Source organism: Pinus tabuliformis, chromosome 4_2 (assembly GCF_031772625.1).
Source record: "Pinus tabuliformis cultivar Carrire ecotype Pingquan chromosome 4_2, CPIR1, whole genome shotgun sequence".
Classification (NCBI taxonomy): domain Eukaryota; kingdom Viridiplantae; phylum Streptophyta; class Pinopsida; order Pinales; family Pinaceae; genus Pinus; species Pinus tabuliformis.
In genome coordinates, this window is record NC_142304.1 from 1,139,664,295 (window position 1) to 1,139,685,738 (window position 21,444).

Sequence of the window (21,444 nt, forward strand, 5' to 3'; positions counted from 1 at the left end):
GGCCTTTAGCTTGAGTTTCCTTCTTTTGGCTTTCAGTTTTCATTTCTTTGTCCTTCCTCACATTGCTAGTGGAGGCTTCATTAGTTCTATCCCGATTCTGTGTGACAATAGCTTTGTCTTTATTCTGGCCTGTAAGAGGTGCTTCTTTTCTTGGTGCGTCTTTTTGCAAATTTTGTCTTTTCTGAATTATAATGACAGGCACATTTCTGTTTCTTAAGTTGTACTGCTTTTGGAGATGACTGGGGGCATTCTGATATCCTCTTTTGTACTCTTTAGTCCTATCAGCCCACAGATCTTTGCTTGCAAGCACAAATTGTTGGTCATCTGGTATAAAAGAGTATTTATAAAACTGATCTTCTTCAGTTATGAAAGTAGGCAGTTTATCTTCTTGAAAGAAGTGATTTGCTTCTACCATCTCTTCTTCATCTTCTTCCTGGCCTTCAGTATAGTTTTGCTGAAATGGAGCTTTCACTTGACCTTGAGGATCTTGATTTCGCTGCTCTCTCTGTCGATTTCTGAACTGTTGTTGCTTCTGTCCGTGAAAGTTAGGATTCCTCACTGATGGTTCAGCTTGTCGATCAATTACGGATATTTTATCCATCATCCTTTCCATAGTTTTTATTAGGCTGTCAAGCTTTGCATTAGAAGATGATGCGGGTTCTTCTCTTAAAACAAATCTCTTTTCCGCCCTCTCTGGCTTTTATTTTGACTTCTTAATGAGCAAATTGGCTTCAACACTGATTGCATTCCACTTCATCTCCTCAAGGGTAGTTTGGTATCTTTCTCTAAGCTAATAGGCCATCTCTGGATCGAAAGCATCAGGATAATGAAGAAGATCCAAACCAGGAGGAGGTTTCATATCATCATGTATAGAATTGTACACTGTATTAAATCTTGATGTGAATTCTTGAACTGTTTCATTGGGGTTCCTTTTCATTGAATTATATTCAGCCAATATCTGTAATGGATTTTTCTTCTCTTGCCAACGAGCTAGAAATAATTCAATCAATCTTTGAGAACTGTTAATGGAATTTGTAGCTAGACTTTGAAACCATTTCTTAACATCTCCTGAGAAACTCTGAGTGATAATCCTCATTTTAGCATTCTCCTCATCAATTTCTTCTAAATCAATGAAGTCTATTAACTTGTCAACATGTTGCTGAGCTGTAATTTCTGCACTTCCATCAAACAAAGGAAGTCTTTGACCATAGTTCTGAGGCAAAGAAGTAAGTTGAGCAGGCAGTAAAAGAGGTGCAAATCTTGCCATGACTACTAGAGGAAGTGAAGGTGTTACAATGGGTTGTGTAAGTATGGGTTGTGATGAGGATGATGGAACTACTAAAATGGGTTGTAGAGGCAAGGATGGAACGAACGGAGGAGGCAAGAAAGATGATGAAACTGAAGCTTTAGGAGATGTGGTAGATGAGCTTGGAGGTGTAAAAGAGGATGAAGCTGTGGCTAAGTATTCAAGTTGGTATTGAACAAAAGCTTTTTCAGTTGTGATTTGGAGTTGGTCAACAAGGCTTTGAAGCTTATCAAATTTTAACCACAATTCATGATCAGTCTTAGCAGACAAAGATTCTGAAGAAAAAGAGTGAGTTTCAACCTTTAAAGGTTATAGTGTTGTATCATAGATGCAGGAGTCAGACTTATACCTTGTAAGTGATAATTCTATATGCTCTTCGAATCGAATTTTCTCAAAGGCGAATAGGTTTTTAGGCAAAGAATTTGTTCTTTTAATTTTTTGAACTGCACTTAGAGTGATAGGTAGTCTAAGTTTTTTGAGTAGTCTTTCACGGTCTTCAACAATAAAGGGTGGATTTGGGTCAATATTTGACCTGGTATGCCTTTTGGAAGCCAAAATGTATACACCCTAAACTAATGAGATTTATGAATTCAATTTGTCTTCGAATACCGGAAACTGAGAGGTATAGAACTAGTTTCTTGAAAGTTCTTAAGATTTTCCCAGGGATAATTTAACAATCGATCCCTGGCAGTGGTGCCAAAAATGTTAGTCCTTACAATCTCCTAGGCTGAAAAGGAAATCGAAAAGGGTCAAACCACTTTAGCTCAGTAGATAGCCCTACTAAGCATGAGAGGGATCTCTCTAAGTCTCTTATTGATGATATGAATTTAAAGAAAATTAATCTTAGGCTAGATATGTATATTTGTTTGTAAAAAATTAGTTTTTAAAGGGTTTACTGAACTTAGGGTTTGGAGCCACAAGTAGGTCTAGGCTGTGGGAATACAAGAGCAAGCATAAGAAGGAGCTAGATGTCAGAAGCCATGGTGTAATTGGAGCATTTTTCGGTGTAGTATAGAGGATATAGAATGGAAGAAACTAATGAGCATTAAAAAATTATTTCATTAGCTTAAGAAGACAAAACATTAAACCATGAAAGCTTAGATAACAGAGCTTGAAAAAACAAGAATTCTGAGTATTTTATCACAAGTTATTCATAAAGAGAAGAAATATAATGTATGTAAAGATGTTTAGACCATGATTAAAAAAAAGGGTGAAGCACAAACACCATTAACTCACTGGGCTAGAGTTCCTTGAAAATAGCTGCAACCTATATATGTATTAGCTAAAAGATGATTACAATGCAAGCCTTCCTTCAAAAAAGTTCAACCCTCTTCTCCTGAGGATAAATGATACATATAGACTCTCCTAGACCACTTTCCCACCTTTAGGAGTCGAATTCCTTGGTGGAGGAACTGACTCCAAGATTCTCTCAACCAACAGGTGATAGTGAGAAGGTGCAACTTAAACACCTCATGAAGAGTTTTATTAGGAGTTTTCTTCTTTTATGAGGCCTAATAAACATCAAAAACAACCTATGATATGCATTTATTCAAGCCTACATCACCTAGCCTTGTAACTTGTGCCATTACAAAGAGAATCTTGACTTTGACCAAGTCTGACTAGAAACTATAAACTTTACACAGTGAAATTTTACATTTGAAAACACAGAAAATGCAGAAATGCAGCGCCGACTTTGAGATGATTTTTAAGTGCATTCCAAGGGTCCAACTACAAATCCTAGAAAATGGTCAACTATCCTTTCAAGTCTAATTTCCATAACAATTTGAATTTCTGAATTTGGAGCACGAAAAGACCTTCAAAACTCCATTCTCCCAAGGTTGCTCCAGTAGCACAACATGTGTCAAAAAATGTTCTAGAATGCTATTTTTTGCCACTATTTTTCCTTTTTCTCCCAAACTAGGCCACCTCTGCAAAATCTGGGAAAATGGGCTTTTAGAGGATGCCAAGACCTTTCGAAAAATATAAAATTTTCTTCAAATGGATGCCTGAGGAAAAGGCGCTGTGCTTCTGGAGAGGCCAATTTTCTGAACTTAGACCAAAAATTCTCAAAAAACTCAAAATGCTTAGAATTGGCTCAAAATTGGAGGGAAGGTTTAAAAATGAGTTTGTTAAAGCTTCATGGATGCTTCAGCAGGAATCTCCAAGTTTCCCTCATCCTTTTGCTCTTTTTTTGTCTCCTTGAGCTTGTTTTTGAGCTGTTTCACTTTGACATTGGAAATCATGTTTTGAGCTTGATAATGATGTGCCATGCGTTTGAGCATTTTACTATCTCTATTTACCTTCTCCAGGAGCTTTTCCAAATTTTCATTCACCCTATTGAGCCAATACTCTTTGTCTTGATGTACCTCTAGGGCAATCCTTTCTTCTAGGTCTAGGTCTTCATTGAGCAATATTTGTTTTTGTTCCTCTTGCAAAGCTTCCTTGAGACCTCTGGTTCTTGGTCTTTTCCTCTTTCATGTACCTTTTGATCCTTCAGGCTCACTTGATTCTATAATCTCCTTACCTTTTCCAACCTGCTGCAATAACTTGGATTTTTCCTTTTCTAAGATCAACTCTTTTGCCTTGAGTTGACTGTTTTCTTGTTCAAGGAATGATATAATGAACTTTGCTCTTTCCATGTTTATTTCCAGCTCCTTGATTTGGTAATCCTTGTCCCTAATAGTTTGTTTCATAATTGAAGTCTCATCTGCCTCTTCTAAATCAATGATATCTAATTCATGCTAAACTATCTTCTTACCCTTTGTTGTTGATGCCTGCTTTGTCGATAAAGAAGGCTTGGCCCCTTTCTCTGTGTGAGAAGAAAAAACAAGGCTATGCCCTTTCTTATACACTTTGGTGACCTCTGGCCTAGGTAGTTGAATCTTCTCCTCTAGGTTTGCTAGATGATCCCATCTCTGTTTGTTGTTTTGGTGCACTTATGGACTGAGATGCTCCATTTTCCTCATGCCATTTTAGAGTTGTTTCTAAGAAGGCTTCCCAAACTATACCCCTCTCTGCCAACTGATGAAGGACAATGGTTTTGATGAGATTGTGATGGAACAATCCAATCACAATCTTCAAAGCATTGTTTGATGAAAGGATAGGAGTTGATCTGATTGCAATATGATGGTTCATATCTGAGAATCCTTCCTCCTTTGTGTTGTCTCTTCCTCTCTAGTGAAGAATCAATCTCCATGGTGACACAAAATCCTAGCAGCAGGAAGTGAAAATAGATGTGAGGTGAGTATGAAAATGAAGTGATATATGAGGGATTTTCAAAGAATGATGGGAGGCATTTTGTGAAAGATGAGATGGCTTTTAGAAACTGATGGAAATGAGTGATGAAAGTAGTGAATAGATGTGGCTGCTTGTAAGTGAGACCAAGAAGGTTTATGATGTGATTTGCCCAAAATAACTCTAGGAATGAGCTAGGGTTTTGTTTTTTTAGTGTTTAAACTTGATTTGTAGGAGGATGGACTAGTTAAAATGACTCATCATACATGTGTGCAGGTGTAGAATGTCAATTTACATGTTTAGGAGATGAAAAATTATGATGACTATTTCTACCCTAGCATTTCCCATGGAACTTTTGCTACAAATCCTAGCTTGAGAAATTATCAACATGGAATGCAAATGGGAAAGCAAAAATCAAGGGAAATGATGTACTTACTTGTTCCTCAGCCTTAGAAAGAAATTTGACCAAGTTTGAAAGCAAGAATTTTGAATTTGGGGAAAATTTGGGTGTTTTTCAGGCACTCTGTCTTGCGCACAACACAGTTCTTCTACGCACAATGCCAAAGTGCAGCGCAGTTCACCTACACACAACGCCTGCCTCCAAAGTGCAGTGTAGTTCTTCTACGCGCAACGCCTTCAATTTTTGGCCAAATTCTCCTAGGGAAAGGGATTTTTTTCTTTTTTAAGTGAGTGAGCTCGATGATGAAGAGTGAATGAGAGATGAATGAAAAGGTATTGAGTCATTTTGAGTTTATATAGGGGTAATTTCTTCACTTTTTCAAAAAGAGAAAAGAAACTAATCCTCCTTTGTGAGCTTATTTCACTTTTTGAAGGCAGATTTTACCTTTACCATTGCAAATGTGCTTTTTTCATCTCCTGAGTGTTGGTGCTTTCTTCTCCTAAAACTTTTTGATGTCATGAAAATGTGAATAATCATGTTTCATTTATTGAACTCTTTTCTTTGTCATGTTTGACTTATTTTTGATTTTTTTATGGAAATGGTGGACCTTGGGGACCCTTATGACCTAATGGAATGATGATGATGACTTGACCAATTTTCATGGTATATGACAAGCAACCAGCATTAGTGAAATTTCAGACAATGACTCCATCTTGGACTGACCATGTAATGACCAAATTTGCTATGTAAACCTAGTAACAGAAAAATTTGATGATGAAAGCCTGAAAAGACCATGGTAAAAGCATTTTTTGATCCAGGTGACAGCCTAACAAGACTGACACTAACAGGAGCAAGGAAACCACCTTTTCGGACCACCCCTTTGCTAATAAAGGTAGGAAGGCTGGGGGGGGAAGGTCCTGGGGGGCCGAAAGGCCTTATAAACAATCAATCTGAATCATGATCCGACATGTTGCATTGTTCGGGCCGCTGTTTACCCGCTACATGAAAACCACTTTGTCATTTTGCACTTTTATTTGATAAGTGCCAAAGTTAGGCCAAACTTATATGGCTTTAAAAAAACCTTCACAATACTATTGTAGTTGTTTTTCCTCCTAAATTTTAAAAATATAGGCTATCATATACCAACTAGGGGTGCATTTAGATGTGAAAACCCTTATTATTTTCAAAAAGGGAGATTTATCCTAATCTACATTCAAACCTACCACTTAAATCATTAATCCAGCTTAAAACAATTGGATCAATTTCTTCACCTATCTACCTGCTTTTAACCAAGTTTAAACAGTCTATTTAAATTACTCTATTCTAACGACATAAATTTAAATGTGTTTGACCATGATTACATTGTATGATTTAAACGAAAATCTGTGATTGTGGCATTTAAGACAAGCTGCATACAATCCCTAATTTATTTTTCAAGACAGGCTTATTTTTTTCCTAGTGGCATTTGAATTTGCATCACTTTCACTCTTTTTTTCTTTTCATGGGGTTCTTTTCATCCTTTTTTTAATTTTTTTTATTCCATTTTTATTTTATATATCGTCTTTTCATTTTTTATTATATATATATATATATATATATATATATATATATCTATATATATATATATATATATATATATATATATATATATATTAAATCATTTGCAATATGCAATATTATTTACAATTGGATATACCGAAAGAAAATATTAAATCATCATTTGATCCTATGAATCATAGGACCCTAACAGACATAATATAGGTAGTCATTCTTACTTCCAAAAGTCATAGTTTGATCCATCAAACGGTGGATCTTTGCTTAAGGAAGATCCCTTATGGCTAGCCATGATCCCTTCTGATTTACCTTCCATTGGTTAACTACTTCTTGAAGGAACCTTCTCTAATACCAATTTTTGAAAATATGACTATACTAAGAGGTGGGTGAATTAGTATAATGGTCAATTTTAACAAATGAAAACACTTCAATACATATACAATATCAATATTGTCAGCAACATATGAATACACTAGATGTACGTGGAAACACTTACATGAGAAAACCACAAAACTTATTTATACAAATGTTCTTGTAAGCATCAACCTACTATTACAATAATTTACTATAACCAACTAAAAGGAGACACCAATCCCATAAAATAATTTACCGACACGAACAACAAGGAGACTCTAATCACCTAAAATGATTTACTGGCAACAACTAGAAGGAGGCTCCAATCCCTTGAAATGATTTACTAGAACCAGCCAGAAGGAGACACCAATCCCCTGAAGTGATTTACTAGCACTTAATAGAACTACGTATCAAATCCATTTTTCATACATTTTCAAACTCATATCCATAAGATTTCCTATTATGTAGATTGATTAATCTCTAATTCATTTTTTCTTTCCTCGAGGTCTCTTTTACTTCTGCATATCACTCCCTGCTTTATGTCTTCAACTTTCTTTCATTCACAGTCCTTATATGCCACTCCTTTTTTTTTGTACATAATTCCCTAAGTTTTACATACATACAATATCGGCTTGTTTGTTTAGACTTCATTCTCAAAATATTCCTCATACACATATTCCATATATTTAATTTTCATACTTTTTCTCATGTTCAGTGACTTCAAACGTCATTCAAAGTATTTTTCTTTCTCACTCTTTGCACACTTTTGCAACAGTACCAATGACCTCTCCACAAAAAACTTAGACTTCACACACAATCATGTATGCTTTCACATGCTCAAAATTCTATACCTTGGGATATTTATATTATCTTCATGGTAAGAGGTTTGTATTGATGAGAAATCAGTGGGTTGAGATACTCATTTAACCAACTGAATCTAAATTCCAGGTAATCTAGATGGTTAGCTACGATCAGTGAGTTTGACTTCAAGATCAGGTACATTAAGGGAAAGGAAAACATAGTTGCAGATGCTCTTAGAAGAAGGATACATGTAAATCATATGGAAGCTATGAGTTCATATGGGACAGATTTACAAGATCATATCTTACAGGCAAGACAATCAAATGATAGGTCTAGGGATCTTAGGCATAAGTTACAACAGGGTACAGGTGAACAAGATATGCATTATCATCTTAGAACAACTTGTTTGATCAGTTTTAGGAACAAGATCTATGTGTCGGATAAAAGCGAGCTCAAGAATCTTATCTTGAGATAATTTCATGTTAAGTTGTATACAAGTCATTTGGGATATCAGAAGACATTGACAACAATGAAGAAGTTATACTATTGGAGGAATATGAAGAAGAAAGTGGTAGAATTTGTGGCTAGATGTTTGGATTGTCAATGGGTAAAAGAAGAGTGTAAGCATCCAGGTGTTTTACTACAGTCGATTCCAATTCCAGAGTTGAAATGGGAGGTCATATCCATGGATTTTACTACAGGATTTCCGAGGACATCTATACAACATTCTTATATTATGGTTGTGGTTGACATGTTGACTAAAATAACGCACTTCATTCCAGTGAAGTCCATTAATTCATCTAGTGAGGTAGCATAGATATTCATCATAGATATATTGAGGTTGCATGGTGTTCTGAAGAAGATTTTTCCAAACAGAGATGCCAAGTTCACTTTTAGGTTAGGAAAGAGTTATTTGCAGGTTTGGGTATAGAGTTGGCCTTCAACACAACTTATCATCCGTAGACAGATAGATAGACAGAGAGGGTCAACATGATACTAGAGGATATGTTGAGGATGTGTGTGATGCATCTGCAGTGGAAGTGGGGAGATGTTGTGAAGGCAATACTTTCTACGGAAAGAAACAATCCCTCTAGTCCCATGGGAGGATATAGTAACAAACTAGACAAATATGTGCAAAATTTCCTAGCTTATACAAGAAAACTCAAAGAAGGATAGATGACCTACCTCATTCTGATGCTAACGTCTATTAGTGTTGTCCTTGAGTCTTTCGCTTCCAAGCGCAATCTCCTCTTTGCCGATGGGAATGAATACCTGCAAGGAAAATCATGTGGAGACAACAAACTCATACATAGAAAAAACTATTCCAATATAAACCATATAATAGATCAAGGAGTATTATACTAAATGAGAAATGATTGACAAATTTATGGAAAGAAAACACATAATTTATTATTAATAGATGGTAAAGGGAGAATTACAACCACTTAAGCTTGAATGTTGGAAGCCTCCTTTAGGTGACTTTCCAAGTCCTAGCCTTAACCTTCAAGCACTCCTTTCTCCTTAGCAAAATGGGCAACATTTGGGCATACTTCAGCACTACGAAGGGAACCAAGTAATAGCCAACCAATTGTGGATAGAAGGGATCTTATTTATAGGGAAGGAGAGGGAGTTGAGGATCCATAAAAGGATGGAGAGGTTCCACATCTCAAGGGAAAGATCCACAAAAGTAGTATCAAGGAGCAAGAATGGGAGGTCTCATTCCAATCCTCATTCACCTGTAACCAGCTCGTCGTTCTCGAGACTTCTAATAAGAGAAGCCACTCCTCCACTTTAGGAAAAAATTCTTCAAGATGTTCAAAGTGGGTTTTCCTGATAAAACATGTGCTGGTAGCACTAGGATAGTATAGTGCAACAAGGTACCAACATGGGTCACTAGTGATACAAAAATTGTTGATCTTGAAAATAAGTTTTTTTACAAGTGTCTTCAGAAATCTTTCAAGGAAAATTTTCGTCTTTTTTTAGGGATGCTTCTTAACATGTTTCATGGTGAATACACTGACATATTTCTTCATTTTGAAACTTCAGGATAAGAGACAGGGAGTGTGACAAAATACTATATAAAAAGAGAGTATCTTCCACTAGTTGAGTTTACTTACAACAATGGGTATTAGGAGTTAGTGAGGATGAGTTTGTTTGAGGAACTTTATGGGCGGATTTTTAACACTCCCATCAGTTGGAGTGATATAGTGAACAAGGTATTGATTGGAGTAGACATGCTAGTAGAGATGGAACATGAAATACAAGTTATGAAGAAGAGTATAAAGGTAGCACAAGACAGGCATAAGAGTTATGCGGATCAACACAGAATGTTTAAGGAGTTTTAGATTTGGGAGCATGTGTACTTGTGCATCAATTCAAAGAAGAGCTCCTTGAGGATTGGGTCATGTGAGAAGCTAACACCTCGGTATTGTGGGCCTTTCAAGATCCTTGAGAGGATTGGACCAGTGGCCTACAAACTTACACTGCCTCCAATAGTGAAATTCCATGATGTTTTCCATGTTTCATTGCTTAAAAGATATGTAAAGGATGTTAATCATGTGATTGATTGGTATGTATTGTAGGTGGATCCAGAAGGAGAATTCCAGTCAGAACCTTAGTGCATTTTGCAAATAAATATGCTCATACTCCAGAACCAAGCAATTGAGTAGGTTAAAGTGTATTGGAAGCACTTTGGGCCCGATGAAGCTACATGGGAGATGACTAATCAAATATGGGCTATGTATCCTTCCTTGTTTGTCATTTGAGGCAAAGTCGTTTTTCTATATGTATATATGTATATGGATGCAAATACCATGATGAGATGTGTTATAAATATCTAATAAGCGGTATGGTTGTCATGTTGGTATTTCTTTTCAAGTGTTTGATCATTGTAAATACTACATCAAGCTAAGTTATAAAGCTCCATGGGCAGTATATTTTTTATTTCAATGGTTTTGCTGGTTGTAGGTGTCATTGAACATGGAGGATGATGTTCCCCTAAGGGGTAGGGGTTTGTAACAACCCTGGGTCAAAAATCCATGTAATAAAGTTAATAAAGGAAAAATAAGACCAAGGTCATGGGACACATATTCTAAGTTGAATGTTGGGCAAAACATCCTAGTGGGTGTTGAATTGGTTTATTATGGCTAAGGGGAAATTGGAAAAGGAAAAGGTAAAGGATTTGAAAAGGTAAAGATGCATTATTTGACATTTCTTTATGAAAATAATAAAAAATTAGGAGAAAAGGAAGGTGAAAGGTCATAGGTTGCATGTGAGGAGGAAAATGAAGGAAAATAATGGAAAATGAAGAAAATAGAGGCCTCAATGATAAAATGGCTTATGAGGATCAGTTCACGGATTTTTTTCAGTGTGCTTACTTTTTGTTAGTTCAGTTTTGGATCTCTCTCTCTATTCTTTCTCTCTCATACTCTTGCACACTTAGAGCATTCTTGGAGAAATCTAGCATTAGAGGAAGGAAGGCAAAGGAAGGACAATAAAGAAAAGAGAAGAAAAGATCAAGCAAGGAAGAGTTGGATTAAGTGGCTACAACGGGATTACTTGTAGGTACCAAGTTGCATGTATGAGTTCCCAACTAGTTTTGACATGCACGGTACATTCATGTGTGTATTTGGTTCTCTTGTTGTCATTGGCCTGGGTTTTTCCAAGTTTGACAATGGTTTCAGCCTTGCCTTGCCATTTCGTGATAGTTATGGTGTGGTGGGGTTCTTTTACTTGGTTGAGTTGATTGTCGAATGGTTTCGAAACAGAGTGAGGTGGTGTCAGAAAAATTCCCAAAGGCCTAGAAATCCTTGAGCAGTATATGGAGGGATATGCGATAAAGCCTAAGGGTAGAGATGAGAAAATTCCTCACGGTGTAGGTGAATAAATTCAGAGGCATCCATGCTTTTTTAGGGCCTAGTGATCCCTTGACTAGTATATGGTAGGATTGTTGTAAATCCTGGTAGTGTATGTTTCTTGTTTGGGCCTAGGAATCGCTTGACCAATAATGGCGGGATATACAATAAAGCCTGGATGTATAGGTTCTTGCTTCGGGCCTAGAAATCCTAGAACTATTTTAGCGGGATATGTGGTAAAGCCTGAGAAGTGTGGTCATTTTTTTGTGAGTCCCACATTCATGCTTGGAATATGGCATGGGGGTGATTGGCTGAAAAAAGATTTGGTTCAACCCAATCTATGGTCGGGTTGTGCGTGGAAGTCCCTGACTTGGTTGGGTTTTGAATATTTTAATAAGAGATCTTTCCTATTGTATATACATGAGTAAGTGTACTTGTTATTATGTGACTTTAATGGTTGTTCTATCAATGATATTTCTCTCATTATATGTTGGATATAAGCATGGTTTATGACAGACTTGAGTTATGGCTCTCATCATGTTTTGGTTAGTAAATGAAATGTTAATGAATGCACAACCTAATAGATGATATTTCATCTATTGTGAGAGGCCATAAGACCTTCTTGACGATTCTCAGATAAGTATGATACCCCTATGTTCAAATGTGTATTTATGACTTGTAGATTACATGTTCATCATTTGTTTGACGAAATGTATGTCATGGTTATACCTAGTTAGGTCAACTTCTTGTCTAAGTTTTGTATGGAATTATTTGTCCCCGTGTCATTTATCATTTTTGAGAGTTTCATTAAGTTATGGGAAATGGTCTAGAGACTAGCCTAAAAAAATGCCTCAACTCTTGCGGTTGCAGGCATAGAATTGGGTGAAAAAGACTACAGTCTCTCCCTTGCAGGCTTGTGCATGTGATGGAGGGCTAGAGTTGAATTCCAACAGTGTTGTGCGAGTGTCTAGGAGTCCAGGACAGAAAAACAGAGGTTTAACTCAAGGTCTAGGCACCTGGAAGGATGGTTTAGCCCTTGGGGGTCGTCTAGCGCTTGAGGGAGGTCATTAAGGTTTTGGTTTTGTTGATTCAACTTCCTTAAGGTGATCTAGGAAGTTGAGTCATATCATAGTAAATATTCATCACGTATTTACCTCGGTGGATCAATCACCTTGGGTAAGTGTGGGAGAAGGGTGTTTCAACTTACTTTGTCCATAAGATCATCCTTCCTTGAAAATGGGAACTTGTATATGATCATGATTTTGTTTACTGATGTGGACTCTACATGTGTCCTTCATTGTCCATCTCTCTTTATATCAAAGATGGAACTTTGCATCATATCACTCCCTCTTTAATCAAGCCTTTTGACAACAATTCACCAACTTGTTTGTTCAATTTTGAGCTTTCATTCAAACTTGTTCTATGTGTTTTTTATATTTAGAAATATCGTGCCTTGAATGAAATTTGTCTCATTTGTAACCTTTGTTTGTGGTACTTATCCATTTAGTAAATCATTGAATGCCATGTCATCATATTTGTCCAACAACATCCTCACTTCTACAGAAATCTTCATCTCCTTTGTGCACTTTGCTATCTTCCCGTGCTTCGTTGTTGTTATAGCATATTTTTCCACACTTGATTGAGACATATATATTGGCCTTAACATCATTTTGTTTTTCCCAATGTGTTATTCTCCCAAAGAACTCTTTAAAAAACAAGCTTTGAGTTCACATATGCTACCCTTGTTCTAACATAACACGTACATCCGTGATTCTCACCAAAAAAAATGTGTACATCCAATAATATGTCAAAAAACAACTCAAGTATGCCTTCAAAATCCACAAAAAAAAATTAAATGTCCACATCATAACACATTTTTAGGTTGGGTTTATAGGTTTGACAAAAAATCATCTCATATAGCCCATACTTGAATAACCCCAATCAATTATTGGGAGTGTAAATTCATGCCAAGGGTGTAGGTAAGGTATATTGGATGCCTTGACCAAGCAACCTTATGTTGGAAAAATTCTTGATCCTAGTTTACATTTCCTCTGTGCTTTTAAGCACTCTCCCAATCAGAAACCCTCATTTCATGATGTTGTTCTTGATCTTGAATCGAGCCCCTTATCTCTCTCATTAAGCATAAGACTATTTGCAAAGAGCTTCATTGACTTAGGGGTAGAAGGACCTAGAGGACAATTTCATGTGGTACTTACAATGGGTTATAGGTGTTTTCCATACTATTGTACTAATGTTGATCTAATAATAAGAAACTCATCTTTCCTATCTCCAATTTGATGTTAATTTAATCTAGTAAATAATTGTTCATTGAAAAGTAGATTTATTTGAAGTTATGAAATAAAATTTCCTTTGAATATGCTATTGTTCATTCTTTGTTTGTTGTAATGTATGTAGGTTTCTAACAGGGTATTGAAGGAGGAAGATTCAAATAAAGGATCTACATCAACCTTCATCTTTCTAAGGATGCTCATCAACCTTAGATAGTAGTTTATGAAGTTTACTTGCTTGTCTAAACTTTGATTTTGAGTTCCTTGTCCCCACTATGTTATGGCTCCAACCCTAGCCATAAGGAAGAATTCCAGCTAACAACTACTTTCTTTAGCACAAACATTTAACATTATTTTGTCTCTTTCACTATGGATACAAATTTCTCTACAAAGAGCACTAAGATCTAGGTAATGGGCTCTTTAATATTCATTAACAACTATAAATCTTCCTATTTTTGGCGATGATGTAGATGTTCTTCTTCCCATTGCACACCATACCTCTATCAAACTGCCATGGTCTATGTAACAACAAGTGGCAAGCATTTACAAAAATGTCATTACACATAATGTTATCTTTATCTTCATCAATATTAAATCAAACTTTCTATTAATTTCTCAGAATCACTTTATAATTTTGTTTAAACCAAAATAATTTATATAGACATATATACTTTTATCATGAAAACTTCAACTTCTCTACCATTTTTAATATAATCTTACTAAATTTTATTCTCACTAAAATAATGACAAGTTTGCAACTTTTATCTTCAAACTTACCTTTCATCCCAGAGATATTCTTTTCGAAGTGACTATCTTCTTTTACTATACTTGTTGTTTGATTTTGCAATTATTCCTCTATATAATGTGACATAAAATAACATATGTAAGTTATTAAAGAAACCTCTATTTAAAAGCATATTAAATAATGTGACAGTAAGACATGCACCTTTAAATGTTTTAGGCTTCCCATAAAATTTCAAACCTTTTTCTTATTTATTAATTTAATAGTTTATAAACAAAACTTTAACCCATTGTCTCTCTTATATGCATCTTATACATGATCTTGGCTGGATGAAGAAGGTTTAGTCTACATTCTCATAAATCTATGGTCTCTTGTACAATTCACGTGGCTAGACCAAATTACCTTATCAAAAAATATTCCATGTCCTATGATATAAGAATCATAGGAAATTTATGCTGGTCAACTTTGTTTGAAGTTTTCTCTGGATTAATTTCTTAATTGAGTTGTTAGATTTGACAAATTAGTACAAAGGACATTTAGAAAAAGCCTTTCAATGGTTTAAAATACATGTTACTAAGATCGTAAAGTCAAAACCAATCTGTACATGGATTCATGTACTCAATGCAAATCTGACAACTCACATTCCTCAACAAGTGACAACTCTTCTTATCTACCCATCAGGGGCCTGGGCCAGACCTTTAGATACGGATTGCAGGTATAGTAGTGGGTAAGAAAATTTCATGATTTGATTTAATATAAAGAATTGGGTCCACGTTGTGACAGAAAACATAGTATACCTTGAGGTAATCCTTGTTAGGTTAACATATTTCAAGCCAGAAACTTTTTAATTTTTTATTTTCCAATCATGAACACAGTGCCACCAAGAAGCATCCTTTGTAGTGGTTTGTTCCAATCACACTTTTACATCTTTCTTTCATTGCATATCATACTCGGTTGTTGAGAAGAGAATTGTATTGGTTTAACTGTCAGAATTTATTATACAAGTAGGGCCCCAGTTCTTCTCTTTTTCTCCCTTTAAGAACCCAAGTCAAGGTTTTAATAAGACAACACATCACCTTTTTAGTTGTTTATTCTTAAAACAACTTTCACATCTTTCTAACATTACATGTCATAGTTGGTGCTAGGCAGCTAGTAACAATCAGTTGTATTGGTTTAACCATCATAACTAAACATGATGTAATGTTCCCTTCTTATTAAGCATTACAGATAGGAAAATTGAATATTTACCAATCCTTTATTTTAATTAAAAACCAAACCAAAATTTAGAAAGCAAAGTTAATTTATTTATTTGTTTAATTATATATTATTTATCGTTTTTTATATCATATTATACTAAAAACCAAATTAAAATTTAGAAAGCAAAGTTATTTTATCTATTTGTTTAATTATATATTATTTATTGGATTTTTTATCATATTTTACTGATTTATAAAGTATATATTATTGTATGGAAACATGTTTTTTCTTTATTGAGAGCCTAGCTATGACTATGTTTCTGCTGTACAAGCACAAACTCAATAACATAGATCATCATAGACTTCCTAAGCTAGCTTTAAATTCCAGCCAAAACCACCTAAGGCTCAATCGGTGGTGGCATAAAGACACAAGGGCCTAGTTAAACTATTGGGAGATCAATGAGAATGATGCAATGCAAAATATTAATAACATTAAAGATATTGTTACTTCTAAGTTCAAAGAAAAAATGTGGTGTGAGAAAGATTTAGCAGCTAAAAGAAAATTAAATTATTATAAGAAGGTCATCAACCCCGCCCTAGAAGATCAAAAGTATCTCTCTATTTTAACTAGCTCAAAGAAGAAAATTAATATAATTAAAATAGCAAAGATTAGAACAAATTGTCATGAGCTCCATAGTGAAACAATTCGTTGGGCAGTTCCTAAAACACCATGGATGGAAAGGATTTACCATATATGTGAGAATAGGAACATCAAGGATGAAAACCACTTCGTCTTAGAGTGCTACAACCATATTAGATCTCAGTTTCACAATCTTTGTTACAATACTGACCTTCCTAGCCTTTTACAATGTCAAAATTATAGTGAGCTCGGGAGGCTTCTCTCCAAGCTTTTTGAGCATAGGAATAAAATCTTAAATCAAAATAAATAATTTGTTTCTTTAGGTCCGATAGATCATGTTTGGTCTCAGCAAACGTTAACTATCATCATAATTAATGGTATACTAGTCCATAAAAAATTTGATAAAATTTGATATTGGTATAATTGTATTGATATAATTATTAAAAAAAATGATATTAGTATAAAAAATGTGATATTGGTATAATTATATTGATATAATTATTAAAAAAATTGATATTAGTATAATTGTATTGATATAATTATTATAATTAACAATGTAATGAATATTGTATTGATTTAATTATTATAGTTAATAATATAAAGAGATTAGTTAATCTTAAAAATTAAGATCAATAATTTTAAATTTTTCTTACCAAATTTTATTTAAAATTTATCAAAAAAATACCGATAAAATAAAAAATATTTACCATGATGGTTATAAATATTTGGAGATTAAAATATAAAATAGACACATAATATCACACTTTTTTAATTGTAAGTAGAGGTGCTTTATAATTCAACATGAATTGTTATGATAAAATTACATAACATTATATTTATAGAAAAAATAATAATAATAACAAAACAAATTGTTTTAATTATATTTTAATATAACCTAAGATCTATTATATAATGAAAAAATTAAATGTAAATGTAATCTTACACCTTAAAAAATTTAATCTCCTCCATATTTAATAAATTTAAAATTAAAATAAATTTAAATTAATATTATAAAAATGTTAATTTTATACTCATTTATAATAATATATAATAAAAATTAAACCAAAATTTAACAATAAAATATTTATTATTTTTAAATTTTAATTTACCCACTATGATACTTTTTCTTACCTCACAAAATACCAACTCTTACCACATTTCTTACCTTTCAAATCACAACATTGGATTGGTTTAACTTCTTAAAAACATTATATTGGTTTAAGCATTTTGACTCAGCAATGTATCCAATGTCCCCACTTTTCTAATAAGCATTATAAAAATGTAACAATCTTCTCTGCACTGTTATCAGATGTACATGTTTCTTTCATTTTAATTCGAACTACCCCTTGCATTTCACCTTGCAGCAGAGAAAGAGAGTTAGAATATCACTCTTCTTTCAATCTTCCAACATGATGGAGAATAATTCTACCAACCTGTCGAAAGTACAATCAAGAAACATATCTATGAGTCTGCTATATTTTCGGCTTTAGTTTTGAATTCATACTTCATATAATTCAAACTAAGAGTTGATTTGGAGGCCCACAAAGAATTTCACATCGGTCCCCGCCTTATTAACAACCACCAGCCTTGTTTTATGTTTCTTTTTAACGACTTTTTATGCTGTCCCTTCCCTAGTTTCATAGGACCATTCATGCTATTTATACCATAATTGGGAGCAATGGAGTCTGTACTTGTAGAATATCTATGAAAAACCCAGATGCTCTAACGTGGTTTAGAGGAAGCAGCAGCAATGTGTGTTGGTATGCAGTTAGGATCAATTCACCATCTCAATACAGAAATCAAACTCTGTAATTCATGGCCAAGGTGAGTGTTCATTCTTTGATGGAACTTTTTAGATTTTCTGTATGTTCAACTTGCAGGCCTGAAAGTATATATTTTTAGTATTTCTCTTTATTTTTTTTGGTTGGATTAGATTTTCTTCATCTATTAGTCGATTCAAGTTGGTTAGTTGGATTAGATTTTCTTCAGCTATTAGTCTCCAATCACATTACTTGGTTCGTTGGATTAGATTTTCTTCATCTATTAGCCTTGAATCAGATTAGTTGATTCGCAACTATATAGATGATAAATCCAGAGAATATATTTTAAAAAAATATCAGAAATCATTTACTTGTTAAGGCCCTGCATCACATTAGTTAGTTCGCAAAGTCTGCCATATAAATCTTTATAAGATAAATCCAGAAAATATATTTCAGGAAAAAAAAATCAGAAATCATTCACTTGTTAAAGCTATTATTGCTTTGCTAATTCTTGTTTTCAGTTCTAGGATGGATATTCATATCACTAGTCATGGAATAAAATCAGTTCATATATTCTAATGAATCTGCATGCAATCTGGCTCTGGTCAGGGCTGTTAGGGCTGTAGTATACATGTAGGCTTTGGTTATGTTTTCTGAGACAGAGATGTGTATATGTCAATAATAGCTATCAATCACAAAAATGTAGTTGATAATATTTTGTGCTTGAATTCTCCACTCTCTGACCACAATTGAAAAGAGGTGCTTATGGTTTAAGGACTGCTGGAAATTTGAAATAGCTGAATCTAAGACATCGGCTCATACAAGTGCAATTGTTCATTATAATTCTAGATATAGGTATAAATTTGAATGGGATGTAACTCTTAGAATCTTGTTGTGGGGGCTTTCTTTACGGTCAGATCTTCCTTGTTTGCAATAATTACTTGTGGTGTAATTGGCCAGATATAGGTAAATTTAAATGGATGCATTCAATTAGAAATCTCATGCTGGAGCCCTACTTTTCAAAGAGAGATATTGCCGGACACAGTTCTCTCACTCCAGGAACCCATTCTGAATTAGAAAATTCTTTGCAGTTGGAACATATATACATATATATACACTTGAGTAAGATCATCATACTTTCATGTCAGACATTCCTTGTTTACAATAAGTGTGGTGTGATTAACCAGATATAGGTAAATTTAAATGGATGTATCAACTTAGAAATAACATGCTGGAGCTCTCTGTTTCAGAGTGAGATATTACTGGACACAGTTCTAATTCAAGGAATCCAATTTGAATTAGAAAGAGATATTACTCGACACAGTTCTCATTCAAGGAATCCAGTTTGAATTAGAAAGAGATATTACTGGACACAGTTCTCAATCAAGGAATCCAATTTAAATTAGGAAATTTTTGCTGTAATTAATTCAGTTTCATATTCTAGTAAGTTTCATATTCTAGAATATTTTGGAAATTTGATTGATAAAAAAGGTCAATTATTTGATTTTCCAAATATTCTAGTAAGTTTCATATTCTAGAATATTTGGGAAATTTGATTGATAAAAAAGTCAATTATTTGACTTTTCAGAATATTTTAGAATATTTTAAAATCTGCAATTTAGAAAAAAATGACTTAAAATTATTTAACCAAAACAAATTTTTTTTTTTTATTCTTACTGGTCATCATAAGAACAAATTTTACTTGAGTATGATCATCATAATATATATAAAAAAAAAACAAATTCTTATTAAGTTCAACCAAAACAAAATTTATGATAATTAGATGATTTTAATTAAATTTTAATAGATCAGTTATAATTTTAAATATTAATCATCATCGATATCAATTTATATCTTTTTTTTTCAGAAGAAAAAGCAATATATTATATTGAGGCAATATCATACTTATATCATACTATATGATGCACTCTTGATTGTCAGCGATTATTGGCACTCTTGATTAGGATGAAAGCAATATATTCAGTATAATGTAAATTCTGGAGAGATTTTGATACATCTTGATTGTGAGCTAATAGGCACTCTTGATTGTGATGAAAGCAATATATTCAATATAATGTAAATTCTGGAGGGATTTTGATTCAATGATGTTCTTTTAACAGAAAACCATTCTGCAGGTAGGCTGTCCATCAAAGTGTGATGATGGTCGACGTATTTGCTGTGTTCCGCCTGGCTCCCTGTATGCCATCTCAGAAGCTTGTCAAAACACTTGATATGCTCTATAGTTGGCATAGAGGGAGCCATGCAGATCCCTAAATTCTCCATCCTTCCTTAGGCTTACCAGCCTACCCAGGTATGAGCTTAGTAAGGTATTTGAGTTTTTTTTCCTTTGGTTGGTCAATATGGAAGAATTGGCGCACAAACCAATTGCATTTTGTTACATATTCAGGATAAAATGTAGGTTTCCCTGTATAGTAAAGAGAATTCTTTAAGATTACTTTATCCAGTTAAGTTTTTTGACCCTGATTCATTTATAGCAGCTCATCAAATTATAGCGAGGAAGGTTGTGTTTCTCATCAATGGTGTTCATGATCAATGATGATGGAAAAGTAAGGTAACTGTACATTGGATATGGTGGATAATGAAGGTAATTATATAAAGGATAAATAAATGAATTGCAAGTACAGGAGGACATGAGTTCAAAATTGACTACACATGATGATGGATAGTGAAGCTGATTATATAGAGGATGAGTAAATGAGGTTTAATTACTGAAGGACATGAGTTGTTTAATTGTAGGTTTATATTGGAATTAGGATGTTAGGTTTCAGAGTGTTTATGCTGATAGACTTATTTATATGGGAAAGAAGTACTGGATTTTAGAGTAATTTTATTATAAATATGGTGTATATTTGATGAATCACATTAGTTGGTTCGAAACGGGTCGACAAAGATCTTTTCTCATGTGATTTACGCCGAAGTTCTTCTTACAACTATTTTGGATCACAGAAGCCTCAATTCAATAATATGGTGTATATTTAAGATTTAATTACAAAAAATTATTTTCCATATTTTAGAGTATTTTTATTATAAATATGGTGCATGCTTAAAATTAATAAAAAATATTATTTTTCATTTTATTAGTTAATAAAAGATGGTAACTAAATTTATTAATTTATATGTATTTTATAAATGGGATTTGTGATTATCTGTATTATTAAAAGTTCTTTTAGCCATGTCTTGACTTCCAACACTTAGATTTGAATTTTTACCAACTTTATTGTAATAATCCTCTTTCTTACTTAAATTTTTACCAAACTGTCTAACTTATTTTTCATTATTGTTGATGGACAATAA

At 33.8% G+C, this 21,444-nt stretch overlaps 1 long non-coding RNA gene across 1 annotated transcript; it reads left to right on the plus strand.

The window, feature by feature from the left end:
* The first annotated feature begins 18,068 nt into the window (after nt 1–18,068).
* Nucleotides 18,069–20,944, plus strand: LOC149173690 (uncharacterized). Its single transcript, XR_016259699.1, has 3 exons — nt 18,069–18,193; nt 20,265–20,440; nt 20,628–20,944. It is a non-coding gene; the product is annotated as an uncharacterized LOC149173690 (long non-coding RNA).
* Nucleotides 20,945–21,444: the final 500 nt, after the last annotated feature.